Genomic DNA, 24661 nt, shown 5'->3' with positions numbered 1-24661 from the left:
CACACACTCACACACAGAAACACACGCACACACACACACAGAAACACACACGCATGCACACACACAGAAACACACACGCATGCACACACACAGAAACACACACGCATGCACACACACAGAAACACACGCACACACTCAGAAATACATGCACATACTCACACACAGAAACACACACACACTCACACACAAACACCCACACACACACACAGAAACACACACGCATGCACACACACAGAAACACACGCACACACACACACAGAAACACACACACACGCACAGAAACACACACACACACACACAGAAACACACGCACACACACACAGAAACACACACACACACACACACAGAAACACACATGCATGCACACACACAGAAACACACGCACACACACACACACACACAGAAACACACACACGCACTCACACACAGAAACACACACACACACATATGCACAGAAACACACACATGCACACATGCACAGAAACACACACATGCACTCACACACAGAAACACACACACACACGCGCACAGAAACACACACACATACACACGCACAGAAACACACACAAACACACTCACACACAGAAACACACGCACACAGAACACACACACACAGAAACACACACACACACGCACAGAAACACACACACACACACTCACACAGAAACACACACACGCACAGAAACACACGCACACACACACACAGAAACACACACACTCACACACAGAAACACACGCACACTCACACACAGAAACACATGCACACGCACACACACACACACACACACAGAAACACACACAGACACACACACAGAAAGACATACACACTCACACACAGAAACACACGCACACACACAGAAACACACACGCACACACATAAACACACACACTCACACACAGAAACACCCACACACACAGAAACACACGCACACACTCACACACAGAAACACACACACACACAGAAACACACACTCACACACAGAAACACACACACACACACAGAAACACACGCACACACACGCACAGAAACACACACACACTCACACACAGAAACACACACACACACACACAGAAACACACGCACACACACACGCACAGAAACACACACACACACACACACAGAAACACACACGCACAGAAACACACACACACGCACAGAAACACACACACACAGAAACACACACACATGCACACACATAGAAACACACGCACACACACTCACACAGAAACACACACGCATGCACACACACAGAAACACACGCACACACACACAGAAACACACACACACACTCACACACAGAAACACACGCACACACACAGAAACACACGCGCATGCACACACACAGAAACACACGCACACACACACACAGAAACACACACACACACGCACAGAAGCACACACACACACTCACACACAGAAACACACGCATACACACAAACACACACACACACACACAGAAACACACACGCATGCACACACACACACACAGAAATACACACACGCACTCACACAGAAACACACACAGAAACACACGCACAGAAACACACGCACACACACGCGCACAGAAACACACACACATACACACGCACAGAAACACACAGAAACACACGCACACACAGAAACACACGCACACACACACACAGAAACACACACGCATGCACACACACAGAAACACACACACACTCACAGAAACACACACACACACGCGCGCACAGAAACACACACACACACACGCACAAAAACACACACACACATACACACGCACAGAAACACAAGCACAGAAACACACACACAAACGCACAGAAACACACACACACACACACACAGAAACACACACACACAGACACACGCACAGAAACACACGCACACAGACACGCACAGAAACACACACACACATACACACGCACACACACACACGCACACACACACACGCACAGAAACACACGTATACACACACACTCACACACAGAAACACACACACGCACAGAAACACACGCACACACACACGCACAGAAACACACACACACACGCACAGAAACACACACACACATACACACACAGAAACACACACACACACACACGCACAGAAACACACACACACATACACACGCACAGAAACACATGCACACACACATGCACAGAAACACACACACTCACACACAGAAACACACACACACACACAGAAACACACACACTCACATACAGAAACACACACACGCACAGAAACACACGCACACACACACGCACAGAAACACACACACACACGCACAGAAACACACACACACATACACACACAGAAACACACACACACACACACGCACAGAAACACACACACACACACACACACAGAAACACATGCACACACACATGCACAGAAACACACACACTCACACACAGAAACACACACACACACACAGAAACACACGCACACACACTCACACACAGAAACACACACACTCACGCACTGAAACACACACACACATACACACGCACAGAAACACACGCACAGAAACACACACACGCACGCATGGAACCACGCACACACACACACACAGAAACACACACACATACACACGCACAGAAACACACACACACACACACGCACAGAAACACACACACACACGCATAGAAACACGCACACACACACGCACAGAAACAGACACACACACGCAGAAACACACACACACACACGCACAGAAACACACACACACACAGAAACACGCACACACATGCACAGAAACACACACAGAAACACACACTCACACACAGAAACACACACACACACAGAAACACACACACACACACAGAAACACACACACACAGAAACACACACACACACACACTTACACACAGAAACACACGCACACACACACACAGAAACACACACACACACACACACAGAAACACACACACACAGAAACACACACTCACACACAGAAACACACACACACACACACACAGAAACACACACACACACACACACAGAAACACACACACACAGAAACACACACTCACACACAGAAACACACACACACACAGAAACACACACACACAGAAACACACACTCACACACAGAAACACACACACACACACACTCACACACAGAAACACACACACACACACAAAAACACACGCACACACACACGCACAGAAACACACACACGCACAGAAACACACACACGCACAGAAACACACACACACACACACAGAAACACACACACACACAGAAACACACACTCACACAGAAACACACTCACACACACACAGAAACATACACACACTCTCACACAGAAACACACACACACACACAGAAACAAACACACTCACATACAGAAACACACACACACTATCACACAGAAACACACACACACGCACAGAAACACACACACTCACACACAGAAACACACGCACACTCACACACAGAAACACACGCACACACACACTCAAACACAGAAACACACTCACACACTCACACACAGAAACACACACACCCACACGCACAGAAACACACGCACACACATGCACAGAAACACACACACACACACAGAAACACACACACACACAGAATCTCACACACACACACACACAGAAACACACGCACACACACTCACAGAAACACACGCACACACATACACACACAGAAACACACGCACACACACACTCACACACAGAAACACACACACACACACACACACACACACAGAAACACACACACACACAAAAAAAAACTCACACACAGAAACACACACACACACACACACAGAAACACACACACACACACACACAGAAACACACACACACACACACAGAAACACACACACACACAGAAACACACACACACAGAAACACACACACACACACACACACACAGAAACACACACACACACACACAGAAACACACACACACACAGAAACACACACACACACAGAATCTCACACACACACACACACAGAAACACACGCACACACACTCACAGAAACACACGCACACACACACACACACACAGAATCTCACACACACACACACACAGAAACACACGCACACACACTCACAGAAACACACACACACACACACACACACAGAAACACACGCACACACACACTCACACACAGAAACACACGCACACACACACACACACAGAAACACACACACACAGAAACACACTCACACACAGAAACACACACACACAGAAACACACACACACACACACACAGAAACACACGCACACACACTCACAGAAACACACACACACACACACACACACAGAAACACACACACACACACACACACAGAAACACACGCACACACACTCACAGAAACACACGCACACACACACACACACAGAAACACACGCACACACACACTCACACACAGAAACACACGCACACACACACACACAGAAACACACACACACACAGAAACACACACACACACAGATACACACTCACACACAGAAACACACACACACACACACACAGAAACACACACACACACACACATGCACAGAAACACACACACACACACGCACAGAAACACACACACACACAGAAACACACACACACAGAAACACACACACACACAGAAACACACAGAAACACACACACAAACACAGAAACACACACACACACACAGAAACACACACACACACTCACACACAGAAACACACGCACACGCACAGAAACACACACACACATCCACACGCACAGAAACACACGCACACACACACACACAGAAACACACACACACATACACACACACACACATACACACACGCACAGAAACACACGCACACACAAACAGAAACACACGCACACACATACGCACAGAAACACACGCACACACACACGCACAGAAACACACACACACACACACACAGAAATACACACACACACACAGAAACACACGTACACACACACACAGAAACACACGCACACACACTCAAACACAGAAACACACACACACACACAGAAACACACACACACACAGAAACACACGCACACACACTCACAGAAACACACACACACACACAGAAACACACGCACACACACACACACACAGAAACACACGCACACACACGTGCACAAAAACACACACACACATACACACGCACAGAAGCACACACACACGCACAGAAACACATACACACATACACACACAGAAACTCACGCACACACACGCACAAAAATACACACACACAAACTCACACACTGAAACACACGCACACACACACACAGAAACACACGCACACACCCACTCAAACACAGAAACACACACACACACAGACAGAAACACACGCACACACACTCACACACAGAAACACACTCACACACAGAAACACACTCACACACAGAAACACACGCGCACACACACACACAGAAACACACACACACACACAGACAGAAACACACACACACATACACACGCACAGAAACACACGCACAGAAACACACACACACACGCATCGAACCAGGCACACACACAGACACAGAAACACACACACATACACACGCACAGAAACACACACACACACGCACAGAAACACACACACACACGCATAGAAACACGCACACACACACGCACAGAAACAGACACACACACGCAGAAACACACACACACACACGCACAGAAACACACACACACACAGAAACACGCACACACATGCACAGAAACACACACAGAAACACACACTCACACACAGAAACACACACACACACAGAAACACACACACACACACAGAAACACACACACACAGAAACACACACACACATACACACACAGAAGCACACCCGCACACAAGCACAGAAACACACACACACACTCACACACAGAAACACACACAGAAACACACACACACGCACAGAAACACACACACACATACACACGCACAGAAACACACGCACACAGACACGCACAGAAACACACGCACACACACCAGAAACACACATACACACATGCACAGAAACACACACACACATACACACACAGAAACACACACAGACACACACGCACAGAAACACACGCACACACACGCACAGAAACACACACACACACTCACACACAGAAACACACACACACACACACGCACAGAAACACACGCACACACACACCCAGAAACACACACACACACAGAAACACACACACACACACACGCACAGAAACACACGCACACACACACCCAGAAACACACACACACACTCACACACAGAAACACACGCACACACACACGCACAGAAACACACACACACATATACACACAGAAACACACACACACACGCACAGAAACACACACACACATACACACGCACAGAAACACACACACACAAACAGAAACACACGCACACACACACGCACAGAAACACACGCACAGAAACACACACACACACACACACACAGAAATACACACACACACACTCACACACAGAAACACACGCACACACACACACACACAGAAACACACGCACACACACACTCAAACACAGAAACACACACACACACTCACACACAGAAACACACACACCCACACGCACAGAAACACACGCACACACACTCTCAGAAACACACACACACACACTCAAACACAGAAACACACACACACACTCCCACACAGAAACACACACGCCCACACGCACAGAAACACACGCACACACACACACACAGAAACACACGCACACACACACTTACACACAGAAACACACGCACACACACACACAGAAACACACACACACACAGAAACACACACACACAGAAACACACACTCACACACAGAAACACACACACACATACACACACACAGAAACACACACACACACACACAAAAACACACGCACACACACGCACAGAAACACACACACGCACAGAAACACACACACACACAGAAACACACACAGAAACACACACACACGCACAGAAACACACACTCACACAGAAACACACTCACACACACACAGAAACATACACACACTCTCACACAGAAACACACACACACACACACAGAAACACACACACTCACATACAGAAACACACACACACTCTCACACAGAAACACACACACACGCACAGAAACACACACACTCACACACAGAAACACACACACACACACACACACAGAAACACACACACACACTCACACACAGAAACACACGCACACTCACACACAGAAACACATGCACACACACACTCAAACACAGAAACACACTCACACACTCACACACAGAAACACACACACCCACACGCACAGAAACACACGCACACACATGCACAGAAACACACACACACACACAGAAACACACACACACACAGAATCTCACACACACACACACACACGGAAACACACGCACACACACTCACAGAAACACACGCACACACATACACACACAGAAACACACGCACACACACACTCACACACAGAAACACACACACACACACACACACAGAAACACACACACACACAAAAAAAAACTCACACACAGAAACACACACACACACACACACAGAAACACACACACACACACACACAGAAACACACACACACACACAGAAACACACACACACACACACTTACACACAGAAACACACGCACACACACAGAAACACACACACACACACACAGAAACACACACACACACAGAAACACACACACACACACTTACACACAGAAACACACGCACACACACACACAGAAACACACACACACACACACAGAAACACACACACACAGAAACACACACTCACACACAGAAACACACACACACACACACTCACACACAGAAACACACACACACACACAAAAACACACGCACACACACGCACAGAAACACACACACGCACAGAAACACACACACGCACAGAAACACACACACACACACACAGAAACACACACACACACAGAAACACACACTCACACAGAAACACACTCACACACACACAGAAACATACACACACTCTCACACAGAAACACACACAGAAACACACACACTCACATACAGAAACACACACACACTCTCACACAGAAACACACACACACGCACAGAAACACACACACTCACACACAGAAACACACACACGCACACACACACACACAGAAACACACACACACACTCACACACAGAAACACACGCACACTCACACACAGAAACACACGCACACACACACTCAAACACAGAAACACACTCACACACTCACACACAGAAACACACACACCCACACGCACAGAAACACACGCACACACATGCACAGAAACACACACACACACACACAGAAACACACACACACAGAAACACACACACACACAGGCACAGAAACACACACACACACACAGAAACACACACACACACAGAATCTCACACACACACACACACACAGAAACACACGCACACACACTCACAGAAACACACGCACACACATACACACACAGAAACACACGCACACACACACTCACACACAGAAACACACACACACACACACACACACAGAAACACACACACAAAAAAGAAACTCACACACAGAAACACACACACACACACACAGAAACACACACACACACAGAAACACACACACACACACACAGAAACACACACACACACAGAAACACACACACACAGAAACACACACACACACACACACACACAGAAACACACACACACACACACAGAAACACACACACACACAGAAACACACACACACACACACAGAAACACACACACACACAGAAACACACACACACACAGAATCTCACACACACACACACACAGAAACACACGCACACACACTCACAGAAACACACACACACACAGAAACACACACACACAGAATCTCACACACACACACACACACAGAAACACACGCACACACACTCACAGAAACACACGCACACACACACACACACAGAAACACACGCACACACACACTCACACACAGAAACACACGCACACACACACACACACACACAGAAACACACACACACACACACACACACACAGAAACACACACACACACACACATGCACAGAAACACACACACACTCACACACAGAAACACACGCACACGCACAGAAACACACACACACATACACACGCACAGAAACACACGCACACACACACACACAGAAACACACACACACATACACACACACACACATACACACACGCACAGAAACACACGCACACACAAACAGAAACACACGCACACACATACGCACAGAAACACACGCACACACACACGCACAGAAACACACACACACACACACAGAAATACACACACACACACACAGAAACACACGTACACACACACACAGAAACACACGCACACACACTCAAACACAGAAACACACACACACACACAGAAACACACACACACACAGAAACACACGCACACACACTCACAGAAACACACACACACACACACAGAAACACACGCACACACACACACACAGAAACACACGCACACACACGTGCACAGAAACACACACACACATACACACACACAGAAGCACACACACACGCACAGAAACACATACACACATACACACACAGAAACTCACGCACACACACACGCACAGAAATACACACACACAAACTCACACACTGAAACACACGCACACACACACACAGAAACACACGCACACACCCACTCAAACACAGAAACACACACACACACAGACAGAAACACACGCACACACACTCACACACAGAAACACACACACACAGAAACACACTCACACACAGAAACACACGCGCACACACACACACAGAAACACACACACATACACACGCACAGAAACACACGCACAGAAACACACACACACACGCATAGAACCACGCACACACACAGACACAGAAACATACACACATACACACGCACAGAAACACACACACACACACGCACAGAAACACACACACACACGCATAGAAACACGCACACACACACGCACAGAAACAGACACACACACGCAGAAACACACACACACACACGCACAGAAACACACACACACACAGAAACACGCACACACATGCACAGAAACACACACAGAAACACACACTCACACACAGAAACACACACACACACACAGAAACACACACACACAGAAACACACACACACATACACACACAGAAGCACACCCGCACACAAGCACAGAAACACACACACACATACACACGCACAGAAACACACGCACACACTCACACACAGAAACACACACACACAGAAACACACACACACACACGCACAGAAACACACACACACATACACACGCACAGAAACACACGCACACAGACACGCACAGAAACACACGCACACACACCAGAAACACACACACACACATGCACAGAAACACACACACACATACACACACAGAAACACACACAGACACACACGCACAGAAACACACGCACACACACACGCACAGAAACACACACACACACTCACACACAGAAACACACACACACACACACGCACAGAAACACACGCACACACACACCCAGAAACACACACACACACAGAAACACACACACACACACACACGCACAGAAACACACGCACACACACACCCAGAAACACACACACACACTCACACACAGAAACACACGCACACACACACGCACAGAAACACACACACACATATACACACAGAAACACACACACACACGCACAGAAACACACACACACATACACACGCACAGAAACACACACACACAAACAGAAACACACGCACACACACACGCACAGAAACACACGCACAGAAACACACACACACAGAAATACACACACACACACTCACACACAGAAACACACGCACACACACACACAGAAACACACGCACACACACACTCAAACACAGAAACACACACACACACTCACACACAGAAACACACACACCCACACGCACAGAAACACACGTACACACACTCTCAGAAACACACACACACACACTCAAACACAGAAACACACACACACACTCCCACACAGAAACACACACGCCCACACGCACAGAAACACACGCACACACACACACAGAAACACACGCACACACACACTTACACACAGAAACACACGCACACACACACACAGAAACACACACACACACAGAAACACACACACACACACAGAAACACACACTCACACACAGAAACACACACACACATACACTCACACACAGAAACACACACACACACACACAAAAACACACGCACACACACGCACAGAAACACACACACGCACAGAAACACACACACGCACAGAAACACACACACATACACACACACACACACAGAAACACACACACACGCACAGAAACACACACTCACACAGAAACACACTCACACACACACAGAAACATACACATACTCTCACACAGAAACACACACACACACACAGAAACACACACACTCACATACAGAAACACACACACACTCTCACACAGAAACACACACACACGCACAGAAACACACACACTCACACACAGAAACACACACACTCACACACAGAAACACACGCGCACACACACACACACAGAAACACACACACACACAGAAACACACGCACACACACACGCACAGAAGCACACACACACGCACAGAAACACATACACACATACACACACAGAAACTCACGCACACACACACGCACAGAAATACACACACACAAACTCACACACTGAAACACACGCACACACACACACAGAAACACACGCACACACCCACTCAAACACAGAAACACACACACACACAGACAGAAACACACGCACACACACTCACACACAGAAACACACACACACAGAAACACACTCACACACAGAAACACACGCGCACACACACACACAGAAACACACACACATACACACGCACAGAAACACACGCACAGAAACACACACACACACGCATAGAACCACGCACACACACAGACACAGAAACACACACACATACACACGCACAGAAACACACACACACACACGCACAGAAACACACACACGCATAGAAACACGCACACACACACGCACAGAAACAGACACACACACGCAGAAACACACACACACACACACGCACAGAAACACACACACACACGCAGAAACACACACACACATGCACAGAAACACACACAGAAACACACACTCACACACAGAAACACACACACACACAGAAACACACACACACACACAGAAACACACACACACAGAAACACACACACACATACACACACAGAAGCACACCCGCACACAAGCACAGAAACACACACACACATACACACGCACAGAAACACACGCACACACTCACACACAGAAACACACACACACACACACACAGAAACACACACACACACACGCACAGAAACACACACACACATACACACGCACAGAAACACACGCACACAGACACGCACAGAAACACACGCACACACACCAGAAACACACACACACACATGCACAGAAACACACACACACATACACACACAGAAACACACACAGACACACACGCACAGAAACACACGCACACACACACGCACAGAAACACACACACACACTCACACACAGAAACACACACACACACACACGCACAGAAACACACGCACACACACACCCAGAAACACACACACACACAGAAACACACACACACACACACACGCACAGAAACACACGCACACACACACCCAGAAACACACACACACACTCACACACAGAAACACACGCACACACACACGCACAGAAACGCACACACACAGAAACACACACACACACGCACAGAAACACACACACACATACACACGCACAGAAACACACACACACAAACAGAAACACACGCACACACACACGCACAGAAACACACGCACAGAAACACACACACACACACACACACAGAAATACACACACACACACTCACACACAGAAACACACGCACACACACACACACAGAAACACACGCACACACACACTCAAACACAGAAACACACACACACACTCACACACAGAAACACACACACCCACACGCACAGAAACACACGTACACACACTCTCAGAAACACACACACACACACTCAAACACAGAAACACACACACACACTCCCACACAGAAACACACACGCCCACACGCACAGAAACACACGCACACACACACACAGAAACACACGCACACACACACTTACACACAGAAACACACGCACACACACACACAGAAACACACACACACACAGAAACACACACACACACACAGAAACACACACTCACACACAGAAACACACACACACATACACTCACACACAGAAACACACACACACACACACAAAAACACACGCACACACACGCACAGAAACACACACACGCACAGAAACACACACACGCACAGAAACACACACACACACACACACACACACAGAAACACACACACACGCACAGAAACACACACTCACACAGAAACACACTCACACACACACAGAAACATACACATACTCTCACACAGAAACACACACACACACACAGAAACACACACACTCACATACAGAAACACACACACACTCTCACACAGAAACACACACACACGCACAGAAACACACACACTCACACACAGAAACACACACACTCACACACAGAAACACACGCACACACACACACACAGAAACACACACACACACAGAAACACACGCACACACACACGCACAGAAGCACACACACACGCACAGAAACACATACACACATACACACACAGAAACTCACGCACACACACACGCACAGAAATACACACACACAAACTCACACACTGAAACACACGCACACACACACACAGAAACACACGCACACACCCACTCAAACACAGAAACACACACACACACAGACAGAAACACACGCACACACACTCACACACAGAAACACACACACACAGAAACACACTCACACACAGAAACACACGCGCACACACACACACAGAAACACACACACATACACACGCACAGAAACACACGCACAGAAACACACACACACACGCATAGAACCACGCACACACACAGACACAGAAACACACACACATACACACGCACAGAAACACACACACACACACGCACAGAAACACACACACGCATAGAAACACGCACACACACACGCACAGAAACAGACACACACACGCAGAAACACACACACACACACACGCACAGAAACACACACACACACGCAGAAACACACACACACATGCACAGAAACACACACAGAAACACACACTCACACACAGAAACACACACACACACAGAAACACACACACACACACAGAAACACACACACACAGAAACACACACACACATACACACACAGAAGCACACCCGCACACAAGCACAGAAACACACACACACATACACACGCACAGAAACACACGCACACACTCACACACAGAAACACACACACACACACACACAGAAACACACACACACACACGCACAGAAACACACACACACATACACACGCACAGAAACACACGCACACAGACACGCACAGAAACACACGCACACACACCAGAAACACACACACACACATGCACAGAAACACACACACACATACACACACAGAAACACACACAGACACACACGCACAGAAACACACGCACACACACACGCACAGAAACACACACACACACTCACACACAGAAACACACACACACACACACGCACAGAAACACACGCACACACACACCCAGAAACACACACACACACAGAAACACACGCGCACACACACACACAGAAACACACACACATACACACGCACAGAAACACACGCACAGAAACACACACACACACGCATAGAACCACGCACACACACAGACACAGAAACATACACACATACACACGCACAGAAACACACACACACACACGCACAGAAACACACACACACACGCATAGAAACACGCACACACACACGCACAGAAACAGACACACACACGCAGAAACACACACACACACACGCACAGAAACACACACACACACAGAAACACGCACACACATGCACAGAAACACACACAGAAACACACACTCACACACAGAAACACACACACACACACAGAAACACACACACACAGAAACACACACACACATACACACACAGAAGCACACCCGCACACAAGCACAGAAACACACACACACATACACACGCACAGAAACACACGCACACACTCACACACAGAAACACACACACACAGAAACACACACACACACACGCACAGAAACACACACACACATACACACGCACAGAAACACACGCACACAGACACGCACAGAAACACACGCACACACACCAGAAACACACACACACACATGCACAGAAACACACACACACATACACACACAGAAACACACACAGACACACACGCACAGAAACACACGCACACACACACGCACAGAAACACACACACACACTCACACACAGAAACACACACACACACACACGCACAGAAACACACGCACACACACACCCAGAAACACACACACACACAGAAACACACACACACACACACACGCACAGAAACACACGCACACACACACCCAGAAACACACACACACACTCACACACAGAAACACACGCACACACACACGCACAGAAACACACACACACATATACACACAGAAACACACACACACACGCACAGAAACACACACACACATACACACGCACAGAAACACACACACACAAACAGAAACACACGCACACACACACGCACAGAAACACACGCACAGAAACACACACACACAGAAATACACACACACACACTCACACACAGAAACACACGCACACACACACACAGAAACACACGCACACACACACTCAAACACAGAAACACACACACACACTCACACACAGAAACACACACACCCACACGCACAGAAACACACGTACACACACTCTCAGAAACACACACACACACACTCAAACACAGAAACACACACACACACTCCCACACAGAAACACACACGCCCACACGCACAGAAACACACGCACACACACACACAGAAACACACGCACACACACACTTACACACAGAAACACACGCACACACACACACAGAAACACACACACACACAGAAACACACACACACACACAGAAACACACACTCACACACAGAAACACACGCACACATACACTCACACACAGAAACACACACACACACACACAAAAACACACGCACACACACGCACAGAAACACACACACGCACAGAAACACACACACGCACAGAAACACACACACATACACACACACACACACAGAAACACACACACACGCACAGAAACACACACTCACACAGAAACACACTCACACACACACAGAAACATACACATACTCTCACACAGAAACACACACACACACACAGAAACACACACACTCACATACAGAAACACACACACACTCTCACACAGAAACACACACACACGCACAGAAACACACACACTCACACACAGAAACACACACACTCACACACAGAAACACACGCACACACACACACACACAGAAACACACACACACACAGAAACACACGCACACACACACGCACAGAAGCACACACACACGCACAGAAACACATACACACATACACACACAGAAACTCACGCACACACACACGCACAGAAATACACACACACAAACTCACACACTGAAACACACGCACACACACACACAGAAACACACGCACACACCCACTCAAACACAGAAACACACACACACACAGACAGAAACACACGCACACACACTCACACACAGAAACACACACACACAGAAACACACTCACACACAGAAACACACGCGCACACACACACACAGAAACACACACACATACACACGCACAGAAACACACGCACAGAAACACACACACACACGCATAGAACCACGCACACACACAGACACAGAAACACACACACATACACACGCACAGAAACACACACACACACACGCACAGAAACACACACACGCATAGAAACACGCACACACACACGCACAGAAACAGACACACACACGCAGAAACACACACACACACACACGCACAGAAACACACACACACACGCAGAAACACACACACACATGCACAGAAACACACACAGAAACACACACTCACACACAGAAACACACACACACACAGAAACACACACACACACACAGAAACACACACACACAGAAACACACACACACATACACACACAGAAGCACACCCGCACACAAGCACAGAAACACACACACACATACACACGCACAGAAACACACGCACACACTCACACACAGAAACACACACACACACACACACAGAAACACACACACACACACGCACAGAAACACACACACACATACACACGCACAGAAACACACGCACACAGACACGCACAGAAACACACGCACACACACCAGAAACACACACACACACATGCACAGAAACACACACACACATACACACACAGAAACACACACAGACACACACGCACAGAAACACACGCACACACACACGCACAGAAACACACACACACACTCACACACAGAAACACACACACACACACACGCACAGAAACACACGCACACACACACCCAGAAACACACACACACACAGAAACACACACACACACACACACGCACAGAAACACACGCACACACACACCCAGAAACACACACACACACTCACACACAGAAACACACGCACACACACACGCACAGAAACGCACACACACAGAAACACACACACACACGCACAGAAACACACACACACATACACACGCACAGAAACACACACACACAAACAGAAACACACGCACACACACACGCACAGAAACACACGCACAGAAACACACACACACACACACACACAGAAATACACACACACACACTCACACACAGAAACACACGCACACACACACACACAGAAACACACGCACACACACACTCAAACACAGAAACACACACACACACTCACACACAGAAACACACACACCCACACGCACAGAAACACACGTACACACACTCTCAGAAACACACACACACACACTCAAACACAGAAACACACACACACACTCCCACACAGAAACACACACGCCCACACGCACAGAAACACACGCACACACACACACAGAAACACACGCACACACACACTTACACACAGAAACACACGCACACACACACACAGAAACACACACACACACAGAAACACACACACACACACAGAAACACACACTCACACACAGAAACACACACACACATACACTCACACACAGAAACACACACACACACACACAAAAACACACGCACACACACGCACAGAAACACACACACGCACAGAAACACACACACGCACAGAAACACACACACACACACACACACACACAGAAACACACACACACGCACAGAAACACACACTCACACAGAAACACACTCACACACACACAGAAACATACACATACTCTCACACAGAAACACACACACACACACAGAAACACACACACTCACATACAGAAACACACACACACTCTCACACAGAAACACACACACACGCACAGAAACACACACACTCACACACAGAAACACACACACTCACACACAGAAACACACGCACACACACACACACAGAAACACACACACACACAGAAACACACGCACACACACACGCACAGAAGCACACACACACGCACAGAAACACATACACACATACACACACAGAAACTCACGCACACACACACGCACAGAAATACACACACACAAACTCACACACTGAAACACACGCACACACACACACAGAAACACACGCACACACCCACTCAAACACAGAAACACACACACACACAGACAGAAACACACGCACACACACTCACACACAGAAACACACACACACAGAAACACACTCACACACAGAAACACACGCGCACACACACACACAGAAACACACACACATACACACGCACAGAAACACACACACACACACGCACAGAAACACACACACACACGCATAGAAACACGCACACACACACGCACAGAAACAGACACACACACGCAGAAACACACACACACACACACGCACAGAAACACACACACACACAGAAACACACGCACACACACACGCACAGAAACACACACACACACACACACACAGAAACACGCACACGCACACAGAAACTCACACACACACCCACGCACAGAAACACACACACGCACAGAAACACACTCACACACACGCACAGAAACACACACACACACACCGAAATACACGCACACACTCACACATAGAAACACACACACACACGCACTCACAGAAACACACGCACACACTCACACACAGAAACACAGACACACACACACAGAAACACACACACACACACGCACAGAAACACACACACACACACACACACAGAAACACACACACACACTGACACACAGAAACACACGCACACTCACACACAGAAACACACGCACACACACACTCAAACACAGAAACACACTCACACACTCACACACAGAAACACACACACCCACACACACAGAAACACACGCACACACACGCACAGAAACACACACACACACACACACAGAAACACACACACACAGAAACACACACACACACACAGGCACAGAAACACACACACACAGAAACACACACACACACAGAATCTCACACACACACACACAGAAACACACGCACACACACTCACAGAAACACACGCACACACACACACACACAGAAACACACACACACACACACTCACACACAGAAACACACACACACACACACACACAGAAACACACACACACACACAGAAACACACTCACACACAGAAACACACACACACACACACACACACAGAAACACACACACACACACACACAGAAACACACACACACACACACACACACAGAAACACACACACAGAAACACACTCACACACAGAAACACACACACACACACACACACACACACAGAAACACACACACACACACACAGAAACACACACACACACAGAAACACACACACACACAGAATCTCGCACACACACACACACACAGAAACACATGCACACACACTCACAGAAACACACGCACACACACACACACACACAGAAACACACACACACACAGAAACACACACACACACAGAAACACACTCACACACAGAAACACACACACACACACACACACAGAAACACACACACACACACACATGCACAGAAACACACACACACACGCACAGAAACACACACACACAGAAACACACACACACACAGAAACACACACACACACAGAAACACACACACACACACAGAAACACACACACACACTCACACACAGAAACACACGCACACGCACAGAAACACACACACACATACACACGCACAGAAACACACGCACACACACACACACAGAAACACACACACACATACACACACACACACATACACACACGCACAGAAACACATGCACACACAAACAGAAACACACGCACACACATACGCACAGAAACACACGCACACACACACGCACAGAAACACACACACACACACACACACAGAAATACACACACACACACAGAAACACACGTACACACACACACAGAAACACACGCACACACACTCAAACACAGAAACACACACACACACACAGAAACACACACACGCACAGAAACACGCACACACACTCACAGAAACACACACACACACACAGAAACACACGCACACACACACACACACACAGAAACACACGCACACACACGCGCACAGTAACACACACACACATACACACGCACAGAAGCACACACACACGCACAGAAACACACACACACATACACACACAGAAACTCACGCACACACACACGCACAGAAATACACACACACAAACTCACACACTGAAACACAAGCACACACACACACAGAAACACACGCACACACCCACTCAAACACAGAAACACACACACACACAGACAGAAACACACGCACACACACTCACACACAGAAACACACTCACACACTGAAACACACTCACACAGAAACACACGCGCACACACACACACACAGAAACACACACACACAGAAACACACACACACACAGAAACACACGCACACACACACGCACAGAAACACACACACACATGCAGAGAAACACACACACACACTCTCACACAGAAACACACACACACACACAGAAACACACGCGCACTCACACGCACAGAAACACACACACACACTCACACACAGAAACACATACACACAGAAACACACACACACACACAGAAACACACACACACACACACACACACACAGAATCACACGCACACACGCACGCACAGAAACACACACACACACACACACAGAAACACACACACACACACAGAAACACACGCACACAGAAACACACACATGCACAGAAACACACACACACACACAGAAACACACACACACACACAGAAACACACGCACGCACACACACAGAAACACACACACACACACACACACAGAAACACACGCACACACACGCACAGAATCACACACACACACTCACACACAGAAACACACACACACACACAGAAACACATGCACACGCACACAGAAACACACACACATACGCACAGAAACACACACACACACGCACAGAAACACACACACACGCACAGAAACACACACACACACACAGAAACACACGCACACACTCACACACAGAAACACACACACACACACTCACAGAAACACACGCACACACTCACACACAGAAACACAGAAACACACACACACACAGAAATACACACACACACGCACAGAAACACACACACACACACAGAAACACACACACACACTCTCACACACAGAAACACACGCACACACACACACAGAAACACACACACACACAGAAACACACTCGCACACACACACACACAGAAACACACACACACACAGAAACACACGCAAACACACACGCATAGAAACACACACACACACACACAGAAACACACACACACACACACACACAGAAACACACGCACACACACAGGCACAGAAACATACACACACACACACACAGAAACACACACACACGCACAGAAACACACACACACACACAGAAACACACGCACACACACACGCACAGAAACAGACACACACACACAGAAACACACGCACACACTCACACACAGAAACACACGCACACACTCACACACAGAAACACACACACACAGAAACACACACACACAGAAACACACACACACACACAGAAACACACGCACACACACAGAAACACACACACACACGCACACACTCACACACACACACACACAGAAACACACACACACACACGCACACACGCACACATACACACACAGAAACACACACACACACACACACACAGAAACACACACACACACACACACGCACATGCAGAAAACCCACTTGGAACAATATCTCCTATTCATTTGAGCTGTCTTGAGCTGCTCCCAGCTCTCTCCTTGCCAGCAAGAACTAACTCAGTGTATCGGTTCCCCTTGCAAGCTGTCAAGACATCTGGGACTGCACACTGAAGATGGCAGCTTTGTTTTGGGTGCCTTTGAAATGCTGCAGTCAACCAAATGTCAGTAATGTAGACTTATATTTGGCACCTCTTTCCCAGTTCTCAGTTGCCAGCTCGCCAGACATCGGGCACTTATTTTTTAATTAATGTCAAACGAATTGCAGTTGGAGAGGGGAGAAAATTTGCATTGATTTTGATTCAATGAAGGAGAAGCATTATAGAATATAGAAAACACACTCTGTAACACTGCCTTTGACAGTCAGACAAGGAGTGTATTATTGAGTCTGCCATGTTATAGAAATCACGTTTTATGTAGTTTTTCTTATTAGTGCAGTAACCATAGATAGTGCATTACATCACAGGCTGTACAATACAATGGGGTTTAGTTAATAGAAATGTCTCTAAGATCTCACATTCCCCTTATTTAAAACCTGTCCCCATAGAAACCTTCTCCAAGCACTGTAGTATAAAATATTGTGGCTAAGGTGAACTCTAGAATACTGCACTTAAGATCAAAATTACTACCATAATATTGACCAAACATCATTTAAAAGAGTCTTAATAACATTAATCCTAACAATGTTCCTATTACCAAATGTCACTTGTTTAGAAATCATTAAAACATTTGAAATAACAAAATTAAAGCAAGGAAATTTCAACAGGGTCAACATTTTAATTCCGAATTTGACCCCAGATTTCATGTCACTTCTGCCAATCTCTTGGAGAGAGGGGATTATTTTCGAAATAAAACAATCATTAAAATATCATTCGAGTAGACTTCCCCATGAGGAATTAGAGTAGATTCAAGAGGGTCTATTCAATTAACATGAAATTCAACTTCCGTTTGTGGTAATGTTTTAACATCTTTCTTATAATGAAAGCGCAAGTAAGTACTTCATTAAGTTTCACAATGAATTCTTCAATCAGAACTTTTAAAAAGCTAACTGCTGGGGTTGGCTAGAACACCCCAGCCTCCACCTTCTCCCGCCCCAGTGATTTATTTGGCTAAGAAGTGAGTTGCTGAGATGAAGAGGATAACTTCTATTTATGTCTTCCCATTAATGTAGAAAAAAAAACTCTCCACAAGGCAAAGTAAGGTTTGATTATTCTTTCATGGGATGTAGGTGTTGCTGGCTGGCCACCTGGTTACCCACCCCTAATTGCCCTTGAGAAAGTGGTGGTGGTGGTGGCGGGGAGTGGCTTGCTAGGCCATTTAAGAGTCGACCACATTGCTGTGGGTCTAGAGTCACATATAGGCCAGGCCAGGTAAGGGTGGCAGATTTCCTTCCCTAAAAGGGCATTAGTGAACCAGATGGGCTTTTATATCAATCAGCAATGGTTTCATGGGCATCATCAGGTCTGCATGTCCAGAATTTTATTGATTGCAAATTTCACCACCTGCCATGGTGGGATTTGAACCTGGGCCCCTAAAGCATTAAACTGGGTCTCTGGAATACCAACCTAGCAACAACCCCACTATGCCACCACCTCCTCATTACTCTCAGCACTACCACATTACAGCACAATGGCGATATTGTCTCTGCTTAGAGCAACTACACACTCCACTGCCTCAGCACTTATGCAATCCACAAGCTGAGGATGTGGTATTCCCCAGGATGGCGCAGTATCATTCTGACATTTATTGTTTAGCCTCATATGTGGAGAATAATCATTTAGCCAATGTTCCAAAGGGCTGTGGCACCTGTGAACTGGAACATGGAGTTACGAGGAGTCTTCAGGAAAGGGCAAGGCAAGAGCAAACAAAGGGCAGGGATAGAACGAAGGAGAGAAGCAGTCTGACAGTTTAATTGGGAGGCCACCTGTGGTAAAATCGCCAAGTGCGAGCTTGGGACACACTTTTTTGCTCTAAATCAGGGTTCCGTGCAGCGTAATAAAATTCATCCCCTAGAATCCAGTGCTCCAACCCACCGAGATCACATTGAAGAAGTTGATTTTAAGAGCCCAAGGGAGGCTAAAGCATTGGGATGGACTGTGGGGAGGTGACACCTGCAATTATAACTGTCTGAATGGTCATTATATTGGGAAATGTGATTTTCACAGCCCTTTTTGTAAAATTCTGAAGTAAATAACTGCACATTGTGCCTGTCTACAGTTACAGAATTGTAATCTCTCTGGAGAGAAGCGACCTGTCTGGAGAAAATGGAAACCGGCTTGAGAG

General features: G+C 47.0%; 1 long non-coding RNA gene across 2 annotated transcripts in view; it reads right to left on the bottom strand.

Moving 5' to 3' along the window:
- Window positions 1-24661, bottom strand: part of LOC144668715 (uncharacterized) — a 235273-nt gene that overhangs the window by 25256 nt on the left and 185356 nt on the right. Inside the window, exon 1 of one of the 2 annotated variants that reach the window (XR_013573543.1) lies at window positions 22365-22450. The exons of the other annotated variant lie outside the window; for it this stretch is intronic. This is a non-coding gene — a long non-coding RNA (uncharacterized LOC144668715). Of the gene's footprint in view, window positions 1-22364; window positions 22451-24661 lie in introns of those variants that run through there. 2 annotated transcript variants of the gene reach the window in all.

Source organism: Cetorhinus maximus, chromosome 27, assembly GCF_964194155.1.
Source record: "Cetorhinus maximus chromosome 27, sCetMax3.hap1.1, whole genome shotgun sequence".
Taxonomy (NCBI): Eukaryota; Metazoa; Chordata; class Chondrichthyes; order Lamniformes; family Cetorhinidae; genus Cetorhinus; species Cetorhinus maximus.
Note: the sequence above shows the minus strand (reverse complement) of the source record. Positions and strands in the feature narration are given on the sequence as shown.